The 13,117-nt window shown below is 53.5% G+C and overlaps 5 non-coding genes and 6 pseudogenes across 5 annotated transcripts; all 11 read left to right on the forward strand.

Annotated features, from left to right (window-relative positions):
* The first annotated feature begins 391 nt into the window (after positions 1-391).
* Positions 392-474, forward strand: LOC138998657 (small nucleolar RNA SNORD115; annotated as a pseudogene).
* A 1,111-nt stretch (positions 475-1,585) lies between these two features.
* On the forward strand, positions 1,586-1,664 carry LOC138998748 (small nucleolar RNA SNORD115). The gene has a single exon (XR_011469249.1). It is a non-coding gene; the product is annotated as a small nucleolar RNA SNORD115 (small nucleolar RNA).
* Positions 1,665-2,765: 1,101 nt separating this feature from the next.
* Positions 2,766-2,848, forward strand: LOC138998658 (small nucleolar RNA SNORD115; annotated as a pseudogene).
* Positions 2,849-3,957: 1,109 nt separating this feature from the next.
* LOC138998749 (small nucleolar RNA SNORD115) lies at positions 3,958-4,036 on the forward strand. Its single transcript, XR_011469250.1, has one exon. It is a non-coding gene; the product is annotated as a small nucleolar RNA SNORD115 (small nucleolar RNA).
* Positions 4,037-5,137: 1,101 nt separating this feature from the next.
* On the forward strand, positions 5,138-5,220 carry LOC138998660 (small nucleolar RNA SNORD115; annotated as a pseudogene).
* Positions 5,221-6,331: 1,111 nt separating this feature from the next.
* Positions 6,332-6,410, forward strand: LOC138998750 (small nucleolar RNA SNORD115). The gene has a single exon (XR_011469251.1). It is a non-coding gene; the product is annotated as a small nucleolar RNA SNORD115 (small nucleolar RNA).
* A 1,101-nt stretch (positions 6,411-7,511) lies between these two features.
* On the forward strand, positions 7,512-7,594 carry LOC138998661 (small nucleolar RNA SNORD115; annotated as a pseudogene).
* Positions 7,595-8,703: 1,109 nt separating this feature from the next.
* Positions 8,704-8,782, forward strand: LOC138998751 (small nucleolar RNA SNORD115). The gene has a single exon (XR_011469252.1). It is a non-coding gene; the product is annotated as a small nucleolar RNA SNORD115 (small nucleolar RNA).
* Positions 8,783-9,883: 1,101 nt separating this feature from the next.
* Positions 9,884-9,966, forward strand: LOC138998662 (small nucleolar RNA SNORD115; annotated as a pseudogene).
* A 1,116-nt stretch (positions 9,967-11,082) lies between these two features.
* On the forward strand, positions 11,083-11,161 carry LOC138998753 (small nucleolar RNA SNORD115). Its single transcript, XR_011469253.1, has one exon. It is a non-coding gene; the product is annotated as a small nucleolar RNA SNORD115 (small nucleolar RNA).
* Positions 11,162-12,262: 1,101 nt separating this feature from the next.
* LOC138998663 (small nucleolar RNA SNORD115) lies at positions 12,263-12,345 on the forward strand (annotated as a pseudogene).
* Positions 12,346-13,117: the final 772 nt, after the last annotated feature.

The following is a 13,117-nucleotide window of genomic DNA, read 5'->3' on the forward strand; positions in this document are numbered from 1 at the left end:
CCTATGGCCGGTGGTTTGTGTCCGCGTGGAATCGGTAGTGCCTTGCTTTCCATTGGTGCATTTCCTGCTTTTAGAATGTATTCCTTTCCTCGTTCATGTGTTGGTTTTGGGCGTGATCATTTGCACATCAATTGCCATCGTGCTGTAGGTTCAGTTCCCAGAGGGAAGAGAGAGGTCCTTTAGCGGCCGTCCCACTCCTCTTTGTCCAGGTCATGTTCGGAAAAAAAGGGTTTCCATGGGCCCAGAGCTTCCTGTGTCTGTCAGGCTCCTGCCAGAGTGGGAAGCAGAGTGCAGCTCTCCAGCCCACCTTGCTCTGTCCTTAGTTCCAGGAAACATCTCTGGTGAGCATATGAGCGTGCCCTGGTTCCTCTGTGCGCGAAGTGCTGTCTCTGGGTCAATGATGTCTACGCGGTCTGGGCCTTGAAGAGAGGTGATGACATAAAGATCCTGCTCAATAGGATTACGCTGAGGCCCACTGTGGGTGACAGATTGGTGGCACCGTGCTGGGGAGTCTTAGGATTCTCCCCAGCGTTGGGATGGGGAGCTGGAGGCAGGCAGATTCCTGAGAGGATGCCCCGTGCCTCTCCCCGATCGCTTCCACGTGATCGTAGCCTTCTCCGCGTTCAGCGGTGTTTTTGGTGCCCAGTAGGACCTCCAAGATGGCGGTACCAGAGGCCAACTCTTAAAACAGAACGTTTCTCCTCTGGTTGTGTCTTGCAGTGCGACCATCTCTCCAGATGGTGGTCGTGGCCTTCACGTCTCAGGTGAGTGGCTGACTTTTGTGTTGGACAGAGAGCACGTGTGCATGAAAATAAGCTGGAGGCTCTCTTTGGGCAAGGGAGACCCTGGTGCTCTATAATTGGTGACTCTAAGTCCTTGGGAACGGGCCGACGCAAAGCCAAAGATGTCCCTCCTCTCTGAAAGGAATGGGACTGAAGGGGGGCTCAGTGCTCTTTCGTGGGGTCCCGTGACAGGGTCATGTGCCATGTGCATGGCTTGAGCGCCTGACCTCCTCTACCGTCACCTGAATGGATGCTCAATGTCATGGTCCGTGTAGGAATCGCGCCAGATTCCTGTGTCCAAGGGGACCACGCCCAGGCATGAGCAGTATGGCTCCTCTTCAGCTTTCTTGCAAACCCTAAGGGTGTGTGTGTGGTGAGAATCCTGTTGCTGGTTCTTCTTTGTTGGTGGTGTGGAATCATAAATGCCCGCATTTCCATGGTGCATTTTTTATGTGATTCCTCTTATTTGTTTGTTTGGTCATGTTGTTTCATTCATTCTCTCCTTTCCTGGTTTTGGAAGTGGCCATTGGCGCATAAACGAACAAGTTCCCTTAGAATTGAGGTCTGATAGGAACAAGATGGGTCCTTTAGAAGCCCTGTCCCTCCTCTTTTTCCAGGTCATGTTCCGAAAACAATGGCCTTCATTTGGCCCAGAGCTCTCCTGGGCTCTGTCTGTCAGGCTCCTTCCAGAGTCGGAACAGTGCAGCCGTCAAGCCCACCTGGCTCTGTCCTCAGCCCCAGGAAACATCTCTGGTGAGCAAACGAGCGTGCAGTTGTACCGATGCCCGCAGAGTGCCTTCGTTGGGTCAATGATGACAACCCTTAATCTTGAAGTGAGGTGATGACTTAAAAATCATGCTCAATAGGATTACGCTGAGGCCCAGTAAGGTGCCAGTTTGGTGGCACCGTGTTGGGGAGTCTTAGGTTTCTCCCCAGCGATGGGATTGGGTTCTCGAGGCGGGCAGATCCTTGAGAGGATGCCACGTGCCTCCCCCCGATCACCGCTACGTGAACATGGCCTCCTCCATGTTCACGGTTGTGTTTGGTGCACAGTAGGTCTGCACTGAGAGCCACGCCAGAGGCCAGCTCTTAAAACAGACCTCTCCTCTGGTTGTGTCTTGCAGTGCGACCATCTCTCCAGATGGTGGTCGTGGCCTTCACGTTTCAGGTGAGTGGCTGACTTTTGTGTTGCACAGAGAGCTCGTGTGCATGAGGGTCAGCAGGAGGCTCTCTTTGGGCAAGAGAGACCCTGGTGCTCTATTCTTGGTGACTCTAAGCCCTTGGGAATGGGCCGACCCACAGCCAAAGTTGTCCCTCCTCTCTGCAAGTTATCGTTCTGAAAGTGGTCTCAGTGCTCCTTTTCTTTTGTGGGCCCGGGGTTAGGGAGGACGATGTTGTAGCCATTGTCATGTGACATGTGCATGGCTTGAGCGCCTAACCTCCTCTACCCTCTCCTGAATGAATGCTCAACGTCATGGTCAGTGTTCGCATATCACGAGGCGGTTTTGTCCAAGAGGACCATGCCCAGGAGTGAGCAGTCGGGTTTCTGCTCAGCTTCCTTGGCAAACGCTGCGTGTGTGAATAGAGAGAATCCTATGGCCGGTGGTTTGTGTCCGCGTGGAATCGGTAGTGCCTTGCTTTCCATTGGTGCATTTCCTGCTTTTAGAATGTATTCCTTTCCTCGTTCATGTGTTGGTTTTGGGCGTGATCATTTGCACATCAATTGCCATCGTGCTGTAGGTTCAGTTCCCAGAGGGAAGAGAGAGGTCCTTTAGCGGCCGTCCCACTCCTCTTTGTCCAGGTCATGTTCGGAAAAAAAGGGTTTCCATGGGCCCAGAGCTTCCTGTGTCTGTCAGGCTCCTGCCAGAGTGGGAAGCAGAGTGCAGCTCTCCAGCCCACCTTGCTCTGTCCTTAGTTCCAGGAAACATCTCTGGTGAGCATATGAGCGTGCCCTGGTTCCTCTGTGCGCGAAGTGCTGTCTCTGGGTCAATGATGTCTACGCGGTCTGGGCCTTGAAGAGAGGTGATGACATAAAGATCCTGCTCAATAGGATTACGCTGAGGCCCACTGTGGGTGACAGATTGGTGGCACCGTGCTGGGGAGTCTTAGGATTCTCCCCAGCGTTGGGATGGGGAGCTGGAGGCAGGCAGATTCCTGAGAGGATGCCCCGTGCCTCTCCCCGATCGCTTCCACGTGATCGTAGCCTTCTCCGCGTTCAGCGGTGTTTTTGGTGCCCAGTAGGACCTCCAAGATGGCGGTACCAGAGGCCAACTCCTAAAACAGAACGTTTCTCCTCTGGTTGTGTCTTGCAGTGCGACCATCTCTCCAGATGGTGGTCGTGGCCTTCACGTCTCAGGTGAGTGGCTGACTTTTGTGTTGGACAGAGAGCACGTGTGCATGAAAACAAGCTGGAGGCTCTCTTTGGGCAAGGGAGACCCTGGTGCTCTATAATTGGTGACTCTAAGTCCTTGGGAACGGGCCGACCCAAAGCCAAAGATGTCCCTCCTCTCTGAAAGGAATGGGACTGAAGGGGGGCTCAGTGCTCTTTCGTGGGGTCCCGTGACAGGGTCATGTGCCATGTGCATGGCTTGAGCGCCTGACCTCCTCTACCTTCACCTGAATGGATGCTCAATGTCATGGTCCGTGTAGGAATCGCGCCAGATTCCTGTGTCCAAGGGGACCACGCCCAGGCATGAGCAGTATGGCTCCTCTTCAGCTTTCTTGCAAACCCTAAGGGTGTGTGTGTGGTGAGAATCCTGTTGCTGGTTCTTCTTTGTTGGTGGTTGGAATCATAATGCCCCCATTTCCATGGTGCATTTTTTATGTGATTCCTATTATTTGTTTGTTTGGTCATGTTGTTTCATTCATTCTCTCCTTTCCTGGTTTTGGAAGTGGCCATTGGCGCATAAACCCACAAGTTCCCTTAGAACTGAGGTCTGATAGGAACAAGATGGGTCCTTTAGAAGCCCTGTCACTCCTCTTTTTCCAGGTCATGTTCCGAAAACAATGGCCTTCATTTGGCCTAGAGCTCTCCTGGGCTCTGTCTGTCAGGCTCCTTCCAGAGTCGGAACAGTGCAGCCGTCAAGCCCACCTGGCTCTGTCCTCAGCCCCAGGAAACATCTCTGGTGAGCAAACGAGCGTGCAGTTGTACCGATGCCCGCAGAGTGCCTTCGTTGGGTCAATGATGACAACCCTTAATCTTGAAGTGAGGTGATGACTTAAAAATCATGCTCAATAGGATTACGCTGAGGCCCAGTAAGGTGCCAGTTTGGTGGCACCGTGTTGGGGAGTCTTAGGTTTCTCCCCAGCGATGGGATTGGGTTCTCGAGGCGGGCAGATCCTTGAGAGGATGCCACGTGCCTCCCCCCGATCACCGCTACGTGAACATGGCCTCCTCCATGTTCACGGTTGTGTTTGGTGCACAGTAGGTCTGCACTGAGAGCCACGCCAGAGGCCAGCTCTTAAAACAGACCTCTCCTCTGGTTGTGTCTTGCAGTGCGACCATCTCTCCAGATGGTGGTCGTGGCCTTCACGTTTCAGGTGAGTGGCTGACTTTTGTGTTGCACAGAGAGCTCGTGTGCATGAGGGTCAGCAGGAGGCTCTCTTTGGGCAAGAGAGACCCTGGTGCTCCATTCTTGGTGACTCTAAGCCCTTGGGAATGGGCCGACCCAGAGCCAAAGTTGTCCCTCCTCTCTGCAAGTTATCGTTCTGAAAGTGGTCTCAGTGCTCCTTTTCTTTTGTGGGCCCGGGGTTAGGGAGGACGATGTTGTAGCCATTGTCATGTGACATGTGCATGGCTTGAGCGCCTAACCTCCTCTACCCTCTCCTGAATGAATGCTCAACGTCATGGTCAGTGTTCGCATATCACGAGGCGGTTGTGTCCAAGAGGACCATGCCCAGGAGTGAGCAGTCGGGTTTCTGCTCAGCTTCCTTGGCAAACGCTGCGTGTGTGAATAGAGAGAATCCTATGGCCGGTGGTTTGTGTCCGCGTGGAATCGGTAGTGCCTTGCTTTCCATTGGTGCATTTCCTGCTTTTAGAATGTATTCCTTTCCTCGTTCATGTGTTGGTTTTGGGCGTGATCATTTGCACATCAATTGCCATCGTGCTGTAGGTTCAGTTCCCAGAGGGAAGAGAGAGGTCCTTTAGCGGCCGTCCCACTCCTCTTTGTCCAGGTCATGTTCGGAAAAAAAGGGTTTCCATGGGCCCAGAGCTTCCTGTGTCTGTCAGGCTCCTGCCAGAGTGGGAAGCAGAGTGCAGCTCTCCAGCCCACCTTGCTCTGTCCTTAGTTCCAGGAAACATCTCTGGTGAGCATATGAGCGTGCCCTGGTTCCTCTGTGCGCGAAGTGCTGTCTCTGGGTCAATGATGTCTACGCGGTCTGGGCCTTGAAGAGAGGTGATGACATAAAGATCCTGCTCAATAGGATTACGCTGAGGCCCACTGTGGGTGACAGATTGGTGGCACCGTGCTGGGGAGTCTTAGGATTCTCCCCAGCGTTGGGATGGGGAGCTGGAGGCAGGCAGATTCCTGAGAGGATGCCCCGTGCCTCTCCCCGATCGCTTCCACGTGATCGTAGCCTTCTCCGCGTTCAGCGGTGTTTTTGGTGCCCAGTAGGACCTCCAAGATGGCGGTACCAGAGGCCAACTCTTAAAACAGAACGTTTCTCCTCTGGTTGTGTCTTGCAGTGCGACCATCTCTCCAGATGGTGGTCGTGGCCTTCACGTCTCAGGTGAGTGGCTGACTTTTGTGTTGGACAGAGAGCACGTGTGCATGAAAACAAGCTGGAGGCTCTCTTTGGGCAAGGGAGACCCTGGTGCTCTATAATTGGTGACTCTAAGTCCTTGGGAACGGGCCGACGCAAAGCCAAAGATGTCCCTCCTCTCTGAAAGGAATGGGACTGAAGGGGGGCTCAGTGCTCTTTCGTGGGGTCCCGTGACAGGGTCATGTGCCATGTGCATGGCTTGAGCGCCTGACCTCCTCTACCGTCACCTGAATGGATGCTCAATGTCATGGTCCGTGTAGGAATCGCGCCAGATTCCTGTGTCCAAGGGGACCACGCCCAGGCATGAGCAGTATGGCTCCTCTTCAGCTTTCTTGCAAACCCTAAGGGTGTGTGTGTGGTGAGAATCCTGTTGCTGGTTCTTCTTTGTTGGTGGTGTGGAATCATAAATGCCCGCATTTCCATGGTGCATTTTTTATGTGATTCCTCTTATTTGTTTGTTTGGTCATGTTGTTTCATTCATTCTCTCCTTTCCTGGTTTTGGAAGTGGCCATTGGCGCATAAACGAACAAGTTCCCTTAGAATTGAGGTCTGATAGGAACAAGATGGGTCCTTTAGAAGCCCTGTCCCTCCTCTTTTTCCAGGTCATGTTCCGAAAACAATGGCCTTCATTTGGCCCAGAGCTCTCCTGGGCTCTGTCTGTCAGGCTCCTTCCAGAGTCGGAACAGTGCAGCCGTCAAGCCCACCTGGCTCTGTCCTCAGCCCCAGGAAACATCTCTGGTGAGCAAACGAGCGTGCAGTTGTACCGATGCCCGCAGAGTGCCTTCGTTGGGTCAATGATGACAACCCTTAATCTTGAAGTGAGGTGATGACTTAAAAATCATGCTCAATAGGATTACGCTGAGGCCCAGTAAGGTGCCAGTTTGGTGGCACCGTGTTGGGGAGTCTTAGGTTTCTCCCCAGCGATGGGATTGGGTTCTCGAGGCGGGCAGATCCTTGAGAGGATGCCACGTGCCTCCCCCCGATCACCGCTACGTGAACATGGCCTCCTCCATGTTCACGGTTGTGTTTGGTGCACAGTAGGTCTGCACTGAGAGCCACGCCAGAGGCCAGCTCTTAAAACAGACCTCTCCTCTGGTTGTGTCTTGCAGTGCGACCATCTCTCCAGATGGTGGTCGTGGCCTTCACGTTTCAGGTGAGTGGCTGACTTTTGTGTTGCACAGAGAGCTCGTGTGCATGAGGGTCAGCAGGAGGCTCTCTTTGGGCAAGAGAGACCCTGGTGCTCTATTCTTGGTGACTCTAAGCCCTTGGGAATGGGCCGACCCACAGCCAAAGTTGTCCCTCCTCTCTGCAAGTTATCGTTCTGAAAGTGGTCTCAGTGCTCCTTTTCTTTTGTGGGCCCGGGGTTAGGGAGGACGATGTTGTAGCCATTGTCATGTGACATGTGCATGGCTTGAGCGCCTAACCTCCTCTACCCTCTCCTGAATGAATGCTCAACGTCATGGTCAGTGTTCGCATATCACGAGGCGGTTTTGTCCAAGAGGACCATGCCCAGGAGTGAGCAGTCGGGTTTCTGCTCAGCTTCCTTGGCAAACGCTGCGTGTGTGAATAGAGAGAATCCTATGGCCGGTGGTTTGTGTCCGCGTGGAATCGGTAGTGCCTTGCTTTCCATTGGTGCATTTCCTGCTTTTAGAATGTATTCCTTTCCTCGTTCATGTGTTGGTTTTGGGCGTGATCATTTGCACATCAATTGCCATCGTGCTGTAGGTTCAGTTCCCAGAGGGAAGAGAGAGGTCCTTTAGCGGCCGTCCCACTCCTCTTTGTCCAGGTCATGTTCGGAAAAAAAGGGTTTCCATGGGCCCAGAGCTTCCTGTGTCTGTCAGGCTCCTGCCAGAGTGGGAAGCAGAGTGCAGCTCTCCAGCCCACCTTGCTCTGTCCTTAGTTCCAGGAAACATCTCTGGTGAGCATATGAGCGTGCCCTGGTTCCTCTGTGCGCGAAGTGCTGTCTCTGGGTCAATGATGTCTACGCGGTCTGGGCCTTGAAGAGAGGTGATGACATAAAGATCCTGCTCAATAGGATTACGCTGAGGCCCACTGTGGGTGACAGATTGGTGGCACCGTGCTGGGGAGTCTTAGGATTCTCCCCAGCGTTGGGATGGGGAGCTGGAGGCAGGCAGATTCCTGAGAGGATGCCCCGTGCCTCTCCCCGATCGCTTCCACGTGATCGTAGCCTTCTCCGCGTTCAGCGGTGTTTTTGGTGCCCAGTAGGACCTCCAAGATGGCGGTACCAGAGGCCAACTCCTAAAACAGAACGTTTCTCCTCTGGTTGTGTCTTGCAGTGCGACCATCTCTCCAGATGGTGGTCGTGGCCTTCACGTCTCAGGTGAGTGGCTGACTTTTGTGTTGGACAGAGAGCACGTGTGCATGAAAACAAGCTGGAGGCTCTCTTTGGGCAAGGGAGACCCTGGTGCTCTATAATTGGTGACTCTAAGTCCTTGGGAACGGGCCGACCCAAAGCCAAAGATGTCCCTCCTCTCTGAAAGGAATGGGACTGAAGGGGGGCTCAGTGCTCTTTCGTGGGGTCCCGTGACAGGGTCATGTGCCATGTGCATGGCTTGAGCGCCTGACCTCCTCTACCTTCACCTGAATGGATGCTCAATGTCATGGTCCGTGTAGGAATCGCGCCAGATTCCTGTGTCCAAGGGGACCACGCCCAGGCATGAGCAGTATGGCTCCTCTTCAGCTTTCTTGCAAACCCTAAGGGTGTGTGTGTGGTGAGAATCCTGTTGCTGGTTCTTCTTTGTTGGTGGTTGGAATCATAATGCCCCCATTTCCATGGTGCATTTTTTATGTGATTCCTATTATTTGTTTGTTTGGTCATGTTGTTTCATTCATTCTCTCCTTTCCTGGTTTTGGAAGTGGCCATTGGCGCATAAACCCACAAGTTCCCTTAGAACTGAGGTCTGATAGGAACAAGATGGGTCCTTTAGAAGCCCTGTCACTCCTCTTTTTCCAGGTCATGTTCCGAAAACAATGGCCTTCATTTGGCCTAGAGCTCTCCTGGGCTCTGTCTGTCAGGCTCCTTCCAGAGTCGGAACAGTGCAGCCGTCAAGCCCACCTGGCTCTGTCCTCAGCCCCAGGAAACATCTCTGGTGAGCAAACGAGCGTGCAGTTGTACCGATGCCCGCAGAGTGCCTTCGTTGGGTCAATGATGACAACCCTTAATCTTGAAGTGAGGTGATGACTTAAAAATCATGCTCAATAGGATTACGCTGAGGCCCAGTAAGGTGCCAGTTTGGTGGCACCGTGTTGGGGAGTCTTAGGTTTCTCCCCAGCGATGGGATTGGGTTCTCGAGGCGGGCAGATCCTTGAGAGGATGCCACGTGCCTCCCCCCGATCACCGCTACGTGAACATGGCCTCCTCCATGTTCACGGTTGTGTTTGGTGCACAGTAGGTCTGCACTGAGAGCCACGCCAGAGGCCAGCTCTTAAAACAGACCTCTCCTCTGGTTGTGTCTTGCAGTGCGACCATCTCTCCAGATGGTGGTCGTGGCCTTCACGTTTCAGGTGAGTGGCTGACTTTTGTGTTGCACAGAGAGCTCGTGTGCATGAGGGTCAGCAGGAGGCTCTCTTTGGGCAAGAGAGACCCTGGTGCTCCATTCTTGGTGACTCTAAGCCCTTGGGAATGGGCCGACCCAGAGCCAAAGTTGTCCCTCCTCTCTGCAAGTTATCGTTCTGAAAGTGGTCTCAGTGCTCCTTTTCTTTTGTGGGCCCGGGGTTAGGGAGGACGATGTTGTAGCCATTGTCATGTGACATGTGCATGGCTTGAGCGCCTAACCTCCTCTACCCTCTCCTGAATGAATGCTCAACGTCATGGTCAGTGTTCGCATATCACGAGGCGGTTGTGTCCAAGAGGACCATGCCCAGGAGTGAGCAGTCGGGTTTCTGCTCAGCTTCCTTGGCAAACGCTGCGTGTGTGAATAGAGAGAATCCTATGGCCGGTGGTTTGTGTCCGCGTGGAATCGGTAGTGCCTTGCTTTCCATTGGTGCATTTCCTGCTTTTAGAATGTATTCCTTTCCTCGTTCATGTGTTGGTTTTGGGCGTGATCATTTGCACATCAATTGCCATCGTGCTGTAGGTTCAGTTCCCAGAGGGAAGAGAGAGGTCCTTTAGCGGCCGTCCCACTCCTCTTTGTCCAGGTCATGTTCGGAAAAAAAGGGTTTCCATGGGCCCAGAGCTTCCTGTGTCTGTCAGGCTCCTGCCAGAGTGGGAAGCAGAGTGCAGCTCTCCAGCCCACCTTGCTCTGTCCTTAGTTCCAGGAAACATCTCTGGTGAGCATATGAGCGTGCCCTGGTTCCTCTGTGCGCGAAGTGCTGTCTCTGGGTCAATGATGTCTACGCGGTCTGGGCCTTGAAGAGAGGTGATGACATAAAGATCCTGCTCAATAGGATTACGCTGAGGCCCACTGTGGGTGACAGATTGGTGGCACCGTGCTGGGGAGTCTTAGGATTCTCCCCAGCGTTGGGATGGGGAGCTGGAGGCAGGCAGATTCCTGAGAGGATGCCCCGTGCCTCTCCCCGATCGCTTCCACGTGATCGTAGCCTTCTCCGCGTTCAGCGGTGTTTTTGGTGCCCAGTAGGACCTCCAAGATGGCGGTACCAGAGGCCAACTCTTAAAACAGAACGTTTCTCCTCTGGTTGTGTCTTGCAGTGCGACCATCTCTCCAGATGGTGGTCGTGGCCTTCACGTCTCAGGTGAGTGGCTGACTTTTGTGTTGGACAGAGAGCACGTGTGCATGAAAACAAGCTGGAGGCTCTCTTTGGGCAAGGGAGACCCTGGTGCTCTATAATTGGTGACTCTAAGTCCTTGGGAACGGGCCGACGCAAAGCCAAAGATGTCCCTCCTCTCTGAAAGGAATGGGACTGAAGGGGGGCTCAGTGCTCTTTCGTGGGGTCCCGTGACAGGGTCATGTGCCATGTGCATGGCTTGAGCGCCTGACCTCCTCTACCGTCACCTGAATGGATGCTCAATGTCATGGTCCGTGTAGGAATCGCGCCAGATTCCTGTGTCCAAGGGGACCACGCCCAGGCATGAGCAGTATGGCTCCTCTTCAGCTTTCTTGCAAACCCTAAGGGTGTGTGTGTGGTGAGAATCCTGTTGCTGGTTCTTCTTTGTTGGTGGTGTGGAATCATAAATGCCCGCATTTCCATGGTGCATTTTTTATGTGATTCCTCTTATTTGTTTGTTTGGTCATGTTGTTTCATTCATTCTCTCCTTTCCTGGTTTTGGAAGTGGCCATTGGCGCATAAACGAACAAGTTCCCTTAGAATTGAGGTCTGATAGGAACAAGATGGGTCCTTTAGAAGCCCTGTCCCTCCTCTTTTTCCAGGTCATGTTCCGAAAACAATGGCCTTCATTTGGCCCAGAGCTCTCCTGGGCTCTGTCTGTCAGGCTCCTTCCAGAGTCGGAACAGTGCAGCCGTCAAGCCCACCTGGCTCTGTCCTCAGCCCCAGGAAACATCTCTGGTGAGCAAACGAGCGTGCAGTTGTGGGCCTTCGTTGCCCGCAGAGTGCCTTCGTTGGGTCAATGATGACAACCCTTAATCTTGAAGTGAGGTGATGACTTAAAAATCATGCTCAATAGGATTACGCTGAGGCCCAGTAAGGTGCCAGTTTGGTGGCACCGTGTTGGGGAGTCTTAGGTTTCTCCCCAGCGATGGGATTGGGTTCTCGAGGCGGGCAGATCCTTGAGAGGATGCCACGTGCCTCCCCCCGATCACCGCTACGTGAACATGGCCTCCTCCATGTTCACGGTTGTGTTTGGTGCACAGTAGGTCTGCACTGAGAGCCACGCCAGAGGCCAGCTCTTAAAACAGACCTCTCCTCTGGTTGTGTCTTGCAGTGCGACCATCTCTCCAGATGGTGGTCGTGGCCTTCACGTTTCAGGTGAGTGGCTGACTTTTGTGTTGCACAGAGAGCTCGTGTGCATGAGGGTCAGCAGGAGGCTCTCTTTGGGCAAGAGAGACCGTGGTGCTCTATTCTTGGTGACTCTAAGCCCTTGGGAATGGGCCGACCCACAGCCAAAGTTGTCCCTCCTCTCTGCAAGTTATCGTTCTGAAAGTGGTCTCAGTGCTCCTTTTCTTTTGTGGGCCCGGGGTTAGGGAGGACGATGTTGTAGCCATTGTCATGTGACATGTGCATGGCTTGAGCGCCTAACCTCCTCTACCCTCTCCTGAATGAATGCTCAACGTCATGGTCAGTGTTCGCATATCACGAGGCGGTTGTGTCCAAGAGGACCATGCCCAGGAGTGAGCAGTCGGGTTTCTGCTCAGCTTCCTTGGCAAACGCTGCGTGTGTGAATAGAGAGAATCCTATGGCCGGTGGTTTGTGTCCGCGTGGAATCGGTAGTGCCTTGCTTTCCATTGGTGCATTTCCTGCTTTTAGAATGTATTCCTTTCCTCGTTCATGTGTTGGTTTTGGGCGTGATCATTTGCACATCAATTGCCATCGTGCTGTAGGTTCAGTTCCCAGAGGGAAGAGAGAGGTCCTTTAGCGGCCGTCCCACTCCTCTTTGTCCAGGTCATGTTCGGAAAAAAAGGGTTTCCATGGGCCCAGAGCTTCCTGTGTCTGTCAGGCTCCTGCCAGAGTGGGAAGCAGAGTGCAGCTCTCCAGCCCACCTTGCTCTGTCCTTAGTTCCAGGAAACATCTCTGGTGAGCATATGAGCGTGCCCTGGTTCCTCTGTGCGCGAAGTGCTGTCTCTGGGTCAATGATGTCTACGCGGTCTGGGCCTTGAAGAGAGGTGATGACATAAAGATCCTGCTCAATAGGATTACGCTGAGGCCCACTGTGGGTGACAGATTGGTGGCACCGTGCTGGGGAGTCTTAGGATTCTCCCCAGCGTTGGGATGGGGAGCTGGAGGCAGGCAGATTCCTGAGAGGATGCCCCGTGCCTCTCCCCGATCGCTTCCACGTGATCGTAGCCTTCTCCGCGTTCAGCGGTGTTTTTGGTGCCCAGTAGGACCTCCAAGATGGCGGTACCAGAGGCCAACTCCTAAAACAGAACGTTTCTCCTCTGGTTGTGTCTTGCAGTGCGACCATCTCTCCAGATGGTGGTCGTGGCCTTCACGTCTCAGGTGAGTGGCTGACTTTTGTGTTGGACAGAGAGCACGTGTGCATGAAAACAAGCTGGAGGCTCTCTTTGGGCAAGGGAGACCCTGGTGCTCTATAATTGGTGACTCTAAGTCCTTGGGAACGGGCCGACCCAAAGCCAAAGATGTCCCTCCTCTCTGAAAGGAATGGGACTGAAGGGGGGCTCAGTGCTCTTTCGTGGGGTCCCGTGACAGGGTCATGTGCCATGTGCATGGCTTGAGCGCCTGACCTCCTCTACCTTCACCTGAATGGATGCTCAATGTCATGGTCCGTGTAGGAATCGCGCCAGATTCCTGTGTCCAAGGGGACCACGCCCAGGCATGAGCAGTATGGCTCCTCTTCAGCTTTCTTGCAAACCCTAAGGGTGTGTGTGTGGTGAGAATCCTGTTGCTGGTTCTTCTTTGTTGGTGGTTGGAATCATAATGCCCCCATTTCCATGGTGCATTTTTTATGTGATTCCTATTAT

Source organism: Myotis yumanensis, unplaced genomic scaffold (genome assembly GCF_028538775.1).
Source record: "Myotis yumanensis isolate MYYU_CA2020_CCGP unplaced genomic scaffold, mMyoYum1.0.hap1 SCAF_20, whole genome shotgun sequence".
Lineage (NCBI taxonomy): Eukaryota > Metazoa > Chordata > Mammalia > Chiroptera > Vespertilionidae > Myotis > Myotis yumanensis.